Genomic DNA, 10015 nt, shown 5'->3' on the forward strand with positions numbered 1-10015 from the left:
TTTAGTGACATCTGGGAGAGAGGGAGTAGTTTAACCGGCCAACGTAAAAACAATCAGTTATAATTGCAGTTTACTCATTTGTATTTGTGAACAGAGGTCAAACTCAAAGATTAAACTCAGACCATCAGATTGTTGCTGTGGTAACAAAACAATCTAACTATGAATATTGTTCTTTGAACTTTTACAAAGTAAACTTGCCAGCTGCTTTAAGTCTTACATTTAAATAATAAATAATTTTAAATCTTTTAATTTATGTATGCTGAAACTATTAAATCAAATTTAGCAGCATTAATCATCTCAATAAACAAATGTTACTGTTGTATCTGTGGTCTGTATTAAAATATTAGCATTTATGGGCCCCTGAATTCCTGGGGGCCTGATGGAGTTGCTGACTTCATTTGGATTAAACAGAAGTGCAAATAATTGATATTCATTTTAATTGTATTTTTTTTAAATTTGTTTTTAAGAGTCTGTTGTGGGTTTAAATAGTTTCACTGGCGATGTTGTCCAGTAACATACATTTACCCAGTAATATTTTTACATTTCCTGTCAACATCTTTTAATATAAAAACATGGTGGACCGCCTCCAAGCCCCGGCCACCGGGCTTAGCAAGTTTTCTGGGGGAAACCCTGTAATATATATGTATATATATATATGCATCAGTGACGTGCGGTCAGGGGAGGCAGAGCCTCACCTGTCAACCTGGAAAATAATATATAATAAAATAATTTATATTGCTATTTTCACCCTGTGGTTTGTACTATAAAGTATTTATTTTTTATTTAGCTTAACCAATTCTGATTATTTTTTCTTCAAAATCGCTGAATTTTCCCAGTCAAATGCTCAGAAGCGAAGCCGGTGAGGCAGCAGCGAGTTGAGCCTCACCTGGGATTGATCAACCTCTCACTAACTGCACTGGCTGCCATTCTATGGTAGCATGCTCGTCCTGTCTGTGTGTCGCCAATAAAATGGCTAAAAAACATTTAATGTATGAACTGATTTTCCATAATTTAGCTTATTTATATAGTAATGTACAGTGTTTGCATGGGGGCGTAAATCCCATCTCATTATTGGGGGAGGGACCATAAACAGAAATTTTTTAAGAGTAATTTTTGGGGGGGTGGTTGGCAAAGTTACAGTCAAATGTAACGTAAAATGTGGTTTAACTTTTTTTAAGTTTTTTTATTGTGTTTAAGCTGCACCACCAAAAATGACTAGTATGTAGCAATGCATATCAAATATGTTTTTCTCAGTAAACAACCTGTTGAGACCCATAGAAGCCAAATTAAGATTCAAATGTTGATTAGATATGAGTTTGGTTCAGTGTCACCGATCTTGTCTCAGCTACACTTTTACAAAAATGTAAGGCTCTGACTAAAAATAAGTTTTAATGAGTGACTCCACTTAATAAAAGTCCTCATAAATATTGATTTATTGCAGTGGTTCTCAATACAAGTTATGTGTTATTTAAATTATAACTTAAGTTGCTTTAAACTTTAATATTTTGTTTGTTTGTTTTTCCATGTCCTGGATGGCAGAGAACCTATAAATATGTAGAAATTGAATATCTGGGAGTATCATAACTTAAACTTAAGGCTCAGCACCAGAGTTTTATAGAAAAGTATTCAGATTTTATTTTGTGGTTTGTTATCATCTTACATTGAAGATGATAACAAATAAAGGCATACTTTATTTTTTTTTACCGTCAGCTGCTCTGCAATAGCTCCTCTGCTCTCGGCTCCCATACAGAGCTGTCAGCACTAGCTGATAATGCTCATCCGCTCCCTCCAGTTTCAAACTCTTCCCATTAAAGTTAGAGAGCTAAATATAATTGAAATATTGGCTACCTTCGACAGAAAAAGGAGCCAAGTCTATGAAACCAACGTAGCAGTTTAGCTAGTTTTGATTTATGGTATAATGAGGCAGTTTATCATGATTCAGCCAAAGTAATGAAATAATGAACTGTAGTCTGATTTTTATTGTTAATGTGTTTCTTCCTATTGAGCAGTGAAAGTAAATTAAAGTTGTTACATGTTTTTTCCTTTAAGTGTTTACTTACTGGAGGTTTTAGTTTGTGCTGCAGAGCCACAGCTAATTGAGGTAGGTAGCTCAAATCTCGACTTTCCCAAGATTGCGGGGGTCTAATGTTCTGACTATCAGTGCTGCCTCATCAGATTTTCCTACCATAGCACGGATAGATAGCTAAGTCTATCTGTCGGTGCTACGCGTCCAAAATTGCTACCATTATGTTTACAAACCAAAAACTACAGCAGGTTGTGTTAATGTTAAATATATTTTATAATATTATTTGAGTGACAGGACTGAAGTGGAAGCTGAAGAGTCATGCTTAGCATAGCATAGGAACAATTTATATACACGACGAAACCACAAGAAGATCACTTCATCTGAATATTCTACCCATTTAAAATCAAAAGCTATGGCAGATGTATGCACGCCATCGTGCCCCCCCTCCAGGCCTGGCTCCAGAGTGGGGCCCCGGTGACCCGCGTCCGGTCGAGGGAACACGAAGTCCAATGGTGCCGTTCATCATTGGGGTCATTGGGGTACTATACTTTCTCTATTTTTAAATCATTAAGAAAATCATTAAGTTTACAAAAGGAACTAATAAAACAACAAACTGTGCAGCTGGACAATTTGTTATATTCAATATATGTAAAAAAAAAACAAAACAAAACAAAAAACTGATAAGACATGCTTGATTGTAGCAAGTGATATTTGTCTCAAAAAACACTTACTGACATTTTTCCATCATCTGTTAACAACTTCATCTAATTCTTTCCACAGATTGAATCCTTGCCATGTTTTATTGCTTCCCTATTGATTATCATTCTGCTGGTAAGTCATGCTTAAAATTAACACTGTGTTAAAAAGCCATAGATTTCTGTCGAAAATTACATACTACTGAAAGACACACTAAAGTGTATTTGTTTTTCCTGTGGTACAAAGTTAGATTCTTTGGAGGACCAAAACTGACAAAATGTACAAGTTTCATAGTACGTAATATTTAATAAATTAGAATGAGTGCCGATGAGTCTTGTATGTTAGATTAAAAGTATCTTTTGAAAATAAGCTTTAAGCAGGTATCACACATATTCTTCACTGTTGATGTAATATTCTAATCTTAAATGCCATGATTTTATTAGCTGCAACTAAGAAATCATTAAACCTAAAAACTTTAAAACATCTGTGTAATTAATCTATAATGGGTTTTTATTTGTGAACTTTTATAGTTAATATTCCAATTGATTTAATGCAAATGAGGATGGCTTGGCTGCATAAGGAAAAGTAAAAAGAATAAAGTATGGAAAGTAAAGTAAAGTATGGCAGCCTGCTTCTTCCACTGTGATAAAAAAAATCTCTTCATAATGACTTGATATGATGACTTAGCTATAATAATAATTTAATAATGAGATAATAAATACAAATATAATGATATTGTATGTCATTATAGTGAGATAGTAGCAGGTACAGCAATTCTTTCAAAGAATAATGTGTTTTTACTACACTACTCTTTTATGTGGTAAAAATGTCTCAACATTGAAGCAAACGCCATGGTTGACAGAAATTTTTGTAATCAGTTAATTTGAGCAACATTTCTAATGAGCACATGAAACTAAATGGTTACAAAAGTCATTTTGTAAGATGTTTGCTGTGTAGCTGTGTTTGATGCGCTATATTTGTGTTCATGTTTCTTTCTTCAAAGGATAGTAAAGAAATTGATCAAAGGTGTTGTAAAAGTATCATTGGTGTATGATAAGATCCTTCTGGAATCAGGGGTAGATGGCCATAAAGCTTAAAAATATCATGGTGTTGAAATGTTCCTGCTCAGATGGCAGTCTTTTTGTCTCGAAGAACAAAGGAGCGAATCCTAATTTGGTTCATTCAGGTCACTTGGAAGAGTTTCTTTGTCCATGAAGAGAAACAGTAGAGTAAGAGAAACAAGAGGGTTGGAAAAATGTTGCCAGGGGCTTTCCCTCAGTGTTACTCTGCTTCTTGCGGTGTTCCATAGTCCCTGCCACTGTTGACTGCTGGGAAAGGAGGACACCTAAACAGAAGAAAAATGAAACATGTGTTGTAGATGCCATACACTCCTGATGTAAGACTCTGTTTACTTTCCAACTTACAATCATTACAGTCAAGATTTTCTATTAAACATTTGTAGCTTGAAAACAAAGAAGACTAATTCACTTTACTTAACCTTACAGCAGTTTTTACCCTAAGAAAGTGACCTAATGGTTATTTTTAGAACAAGAAATAATAATATTTATAATGCTCTTTATATCCCAAATTGAAACCTCCAGGGGAACATTCACACAATGATGATGGAAAGCTACTAGATTGCAGCTACAGCTGCTCTGGGATAGGCTAACAGAAGAGAGACTAATTTTGCGCCTTCGGCCCTTCTGACCAACAACAGCAGGCAAGATGCTCAGGGACACAAACAACAAGGGCGAACAGACCAGAAATTGAACAGGCAACTTCTGTTTCAAGGATTCATGGTGATGGTGGTGACAGCACAGCCCTTAAAGAGTGAGACAAGGTATTATTGGAGAGGTGTTGATCTGTGGCAGCAGGGAGGAACCGGGCCAGAGGAGGAACTGAGAAAAAGGAAGTAAAACAGGGAAGTAAATGAAGAGAATGATGGTGTAACCTGGTGGTGGCTTACAGTCTGAGGGTTAGTATGAGCACCAGGAAGTGGTCAGAGCTGGTTCTATGAGGAAGGAATAGATGGGAGAGAAATCAGAAACAAGTTAAACACAGTAAATGCAGCACAGAGAGCTAGAGTGTACCACTGTGGAAGCAAAACCATCTGGCATCTGCCTCAGGGAAGCCCCTCCTATTTAAGGCCTTTGCTGATTGGTGATGATGAGCACCAGCTGGATCCCGTCAGCCTGCCACCCTGTAAATGTACACTCCCCTGCCCTGCAGAACCCAACAGTACACCCCCCCCCCCCCCCCCCCCCCCCCCCAAAGGACGCCTCCTGGCGGTCGACCTGAAGAAGATGCAGCGGAGAGTTCAAAAGAGGATATGAGGGATGGGTCCTGTATAAAGGAAAGTGGGACCCAGGACCGCTCCTCTGGACCATATTCCTCCCAGTCAACTAGGTACTTTCTACCCCACCCATGAGGACCCACATCCACAATGCGACGGATGGAGTAGGCCGGGTGACCATCCGGTGGAGGGAGCTTGGAAGGAGGGCACAAAGGAGTAGAGATGTAGGCTTGATCTGAGAAACATGAAACACTGGATGGACACGGAAATGAGAAGGCAATTTAAGGTGGACTGCAGATGGGCTAATGATGATTTCAACAATGAACAGACTCAGAAACCTGGGGGATAACTTGTGGGAACATGATTTTAGTGGAAAGATTTTAGACTATAGCCAAACTCTTTGGCCGGGTGAGGAAGTGGGAGCAGGAACTCTCTTTATATCTGCGAGATGCTTATTTTGGGCAGAAGTTCTTTGAAGGGCAGCCTTAGTCTGGTGCCAAATATGTTGACAGTTCTGTATGTGATGCCCGACTGATGGAATGACAGTATCTGGGAAGGATGTAGGTAGAAGAGATGGTTGAAATCCTTGTGAGGCCTCGAATGGAGATAACCCAGATGGAGATGAGATGTGCGAGTTATGGGCGTAAACCACCCACGGTAAGTGGACACTCCAAGATTAGGGATTGGAGGCACATGAACAGCGCAGGGTACAGCTTATACCAGGATGGTCAAAGAAACCTGATGAGTGTGCCCAATGGATGGCACAGGCCCGGATGGAGGTTGGGACATACTGGAGGTTGGGGGGTCCTCCTCCTGGGTCTGGATCAGAGGTGAGGGCCTCCCGGATGGCTCTCTCCAAGTCCCAGGTGAGGGACCCAGTGGTGCAGGTGGCTGGGAGTATGGCTCCAGAGGCCTCAGAAGGGTCATCTGGGGAGTGGAGCCTGGAGAGAGCATCTGGCTTAGTGTTCTTGGAACCAGGGTGGTAGGTGATGTTGAGGTTGAAGCGGGAGAAGAAGAGAGACCAACGATACTGGCGTGGGTTCAGGCATTTAGCAGACTGAAGATGAGCCAGATTATTATGGTCAGTCCAGATGATGACCGGGAGCTCTGTACCCTCAAGCCAGTGTCTCCACTCCTCAAGAGCCAGCTTTATGGCAAGAAGCGTACCTGCTCTCTGTGGTGGTAAACTTCTTGGAGAAAAAGGCACACGGATGGAGCTTGCCATCTCTGGGAGAACGCTGGGACAAGATGGCTCCCACACCAGTCTCAGATGCATCAACTTCAACTGTGAATTGAGCAGAAGGGTCAGGGTGAATAAGAATTGGAGCATCCACAAACCTTCTTTTTAGCTCACCAAAAGCGAGCTTTGCCTCCGTTATCCATCTGAAGGGTTGTTTGATGGAAGTTAGAATAGTGAGAGGAGTTGCGATGACACTAAAGTTCCGGATGAAACGGCGGTAAAAGTTAGCGAACCCCAGAAAGCACTGGAGTTGCTTTCTGGAGTTCGGAACAGGCCACTCCTCTATAGCCTTGATCTTAGCTGGGTCCGTCTTCACCTGTCCACCCTCAAACACGTAACCGAGGAAGGTAATGGAAGAAACATGGAACTGACACTTCTCAGCCTTGATGAAGAGCCGGTTCTCCATCAACCTTTGGAGGACCAACCTGACATGCTTGCGGTGTTCATCCAGGCTGTTGGAGAAGATGAGAGTATCGTCAATGTAGACAAAAACAAAAACATTGAGAAAGTCCCAAAGAACATCATTGACCAAGTTCTGAAAAGTGGCAGGGGCATTGCAGAGACCAAAGGGCATGACCAAGTACTCAAAGTGACCAATATGGGTTTTGAATGCAGTTTTCCATTCGTCGCCCTCTTGAATGCGAATAAGATGATAGGCGTTTCGCAGATTGAGCTTGGAGAAGATGGAGGCTTGGTGAACTGGTTCAAAAACTGAGGAATGGGGGGGAGAGAATATTTATTCTTTACAGTGATTTGGTTGAGCCCTCTATAATCGATACACGGCGGGAGAGTATTATCTTTTACAGTCACAAAGAAGAATCCTGTACCAAGGAGGCAAGAAGAGGGACGGATGAGACTGTCATGTTGGGGTCTACTTTTCTAGCCCACATGCAGAACACCACAGGGAAACGGATAATCAGTAAAAATGGTTTATTGAATAATCAGAAAATCAGCAGAGGTGCGTCTGCTCCAGGAAATACGGCTCTCGGGAAATGCGGCACACTATGGAGGCAACAGAGAGAAGGTGAGTTCGAGGGCGTCGGAAAAGGGAGTGAGGGAATGAGAAACGGACTGATCTTACTTGCAGAGTAGATGGTGAAAGTCCGGGAGGGTTTAACTGTTGGATCGAGGTCGTTTAGTCCAAAGGGTCTTCTCAATGGGTCCGGGCTTGTCTGAGAACCAGCTGGGTCCAGGAGCTGGCGGCGGAAGGCGGACAGGCAGGATCTGGCGGGCTGGAGACAGAGGAGTGTTCCGACTGACGAACGGTGTTTCCAAGGGTAGGTGCGGGGACTCGGGCAACCAGTGGGTAATCTCCACAGCTTCACAAGGCAATGGGTTCCGGAAAACCAGGGGGAAATAATCCCTTAACAAAGGAACTCAGTGTCTCGAGGAGGACACCTGGAGGAGGAGAACAACGAGAGGAATTACTCGGGAAGTTACTCAAGTGAACAAAGAGCTTTCGCTGGAGGGCTCTGACTACCATTGCTGGCAAACACTCAGGCATCGAAGAACCGGCAGTCAGCTCCTCTTGAGCTCCAGAGATGATGAGGAGATGCCAAACAGGTGTGTTGGAGGTTGGCATGCCCCGCCAGGAAAAGCAGTCTGTGGCACCATCTGGTGGAAGGCTAGTGACTAGCCGAAAAAGGACCCAGACATGAAAAACCCCCAAAAACCCCGGAATCCAACAGAGACCTGCTTTAAGTGAGTCATTTTAATACTGTTCCATAGTTTGCCTCTCTTGCTTAGAGATATTAAACAAACGGCTGGAAGGAAGTAGGGCTCCAGGAAGAAGGTCTATGCAGCAGTCATAGGGGCGATGAGGAGGGAGAGACTGGGCGAGATCTTTACTGAATACCCAGTGGAGGTCATTGTATTCTTTAGGAACATTAGTTAGATCAGGTTCACCAATGGGCTGGGGCGGCTCTGAAGGCAGAGATGGCTTAGCAGATTGCAGCATTGGTTGAGACAATAAGGGCTCCATGAGTCAATGCGAGCATCGGCCCAGTTAATGTGGGGGTTGTGTTTGCAGAGCCAGGAGAACCCAAGAACCAGAGGGGCACCCTTAATGGGAAACGCAAAGCATTTAATGTATTCTTGGTGATTGCCAGAGATGTGGAGGGAAACTGGGTCAGTTTGGTGGGTTATGTTGGCCATAGGACTACCGTCCAAGGCAGCCACCTACAGGGGGAAGGTCATGCCTGGACCGGAATTTGATATTCAGATCAAATTCTAGATCAGGGTGTATGAGATTTTGCTCAGAACCTCAATCTACTAAGGCTTGGAAGGGGTAGGAATCATGCTGGATAGTGAGTACAGCAGGAAGACTTAGCTGGAGGTAATCATTCTCTTTAGATCCGCCCACCAGGACCCTCAGACTTACTGGCGGGCTAGGGCTTTTTTTTGTGTACTGGACAAGAGGAGATGAAATGTTGAGAGGACCCGCAGTAAAGACAACAACCTGAGGATATACGACTTTGCCATTCCTCTGGACTTAGCCGGGCTCGGCCTACCTGCATGGGTTCTGGATTGGAGGATTGGGCGAGTCAGGGCTGGGAGAACCCCTCCTAATGGGAGGCAGAGAAGGCCGGGAATTTGAGGGTCGGGATCTATCTCTAATTCTGTTATCTATCTTGATGGCCAGTTTAATTAGTTCGTCTAGACAGCCAGGTTCATCTCGGCATGCCTGCTCATCTTTCAGTTTGTTGTTCAGGGCATGTTGGAAACCTCCTGTAAGAGCTGGTTCATTCCAACCTGATTCTGTTCCAATGGTGCGAAAATCAATGGCAAAATCAGCCACTGATCTATTCCCTTGTCTTAAATTCCAGATTCTTTTTGAGGCAGCTTCTTCACCAACCTTGGGACAGAATGTTTGTTTGAAGAGCTCAATAAATTCCTCAATATATGAGGTTCTCTTCATCAACTACGGTCTCCGCCCATCTAAGCGCTCGATCTCTTAGTAACAGAAAATAAAAGAAATCTTGCTGGCGTCATCGGGAAATGAGCGTGGGGAGCGGTGAAAAGCTAACGTACATTGAAGCAGGAAACCCTTGCTTTTCTCTAGCTCACCTGAGTAATGTTCAGGAGTGGGCGTGATGACGTCACAGGACAGAGGTGGCGCAGAAGCAGCTGAAGTTGAAGCCAGAGTGGGGGCTGGAACAGGAGCCGGAGCAGGGTTAGCTGGAGGAAACCTGTCCTGTAAAGTCTGGATTTGATTAGCCATTTGATGTAAATACTGAAGCATGGAGTTCAGCTGATGCAACACGACATTATTGGTGGCATCATGCCTGCCCAAGAGGACACCTTGTTTGGACAGCACGGTCCGTAGTTGTGCTGCAGAGTCCGATTGGCCAGATGGTTCTGTCATGTTGAGGGGTTAGCAGGACTCGAAGGCAAGCAACAACTACTTCATTTACCTGGTGATGGCTTACGGTCTGAGGCGAGCGATAGATAGATAGATAGATAGATAGATAGATAGATAGATAGATAGATAGATAGATAGATATCATTATTCATGAGTGTGCCCAATATATGTATATATATATATATTTAACAGTACAGACCAAAAGTTTGGACACACCTTTTAATTCATTGAGTTTCCTTTATTTTCATGACTATTGACATTGTAGATTCACACTGAAGGCATCAAAACTATGAATAACACATGTGGAAATATGCACTAAACAAAAAGTGTAAAACAACTGAAAATAGCCCTTATATTCTAGTTTCTTCAAAGTAGCAACCTTTTGCTGTGATTACTGCT

General features: G+C 42.5%; 1 long non-coding RNA gene across 1 annotated transcript; it reads right to left on the bottom strand.

Annotated features, from left to right (window-relative positions):
* Window positions 1-812: 812 nt before the first annotated feature.
* On the bottom strand, window positions 813-9773 carry LOC114155181 (uncharacterized). Its single transcript, XR_003597685.1, has 2 exons — window positions 7337-9773; window positions 813-7257 (listed from the first exon to the last, which is right to left on the bottom strand). It is a non-coding gene; the product is annotated as an uncharacterized LOC114155181 (long non-coding RNA).
* Window positions 9774-10015: the final 242 nt, after the last annotated feature.

The sequence above is a fragment of the Xiphophorus couchianus genome, chromosome 12 (assembly GCF_001444195.1).
Source record: "Xiphophorus couchianus chromosome 12, X_couchianus-1.0, whole genome shotgun sequence".
Lineage (NCBI taxonomy): Eukaryota > Metazoa > Chordata > Actinopteri > Cyprinodontiformes > Poeciliidae > Xiphophorus > Xiphophorus couchianus.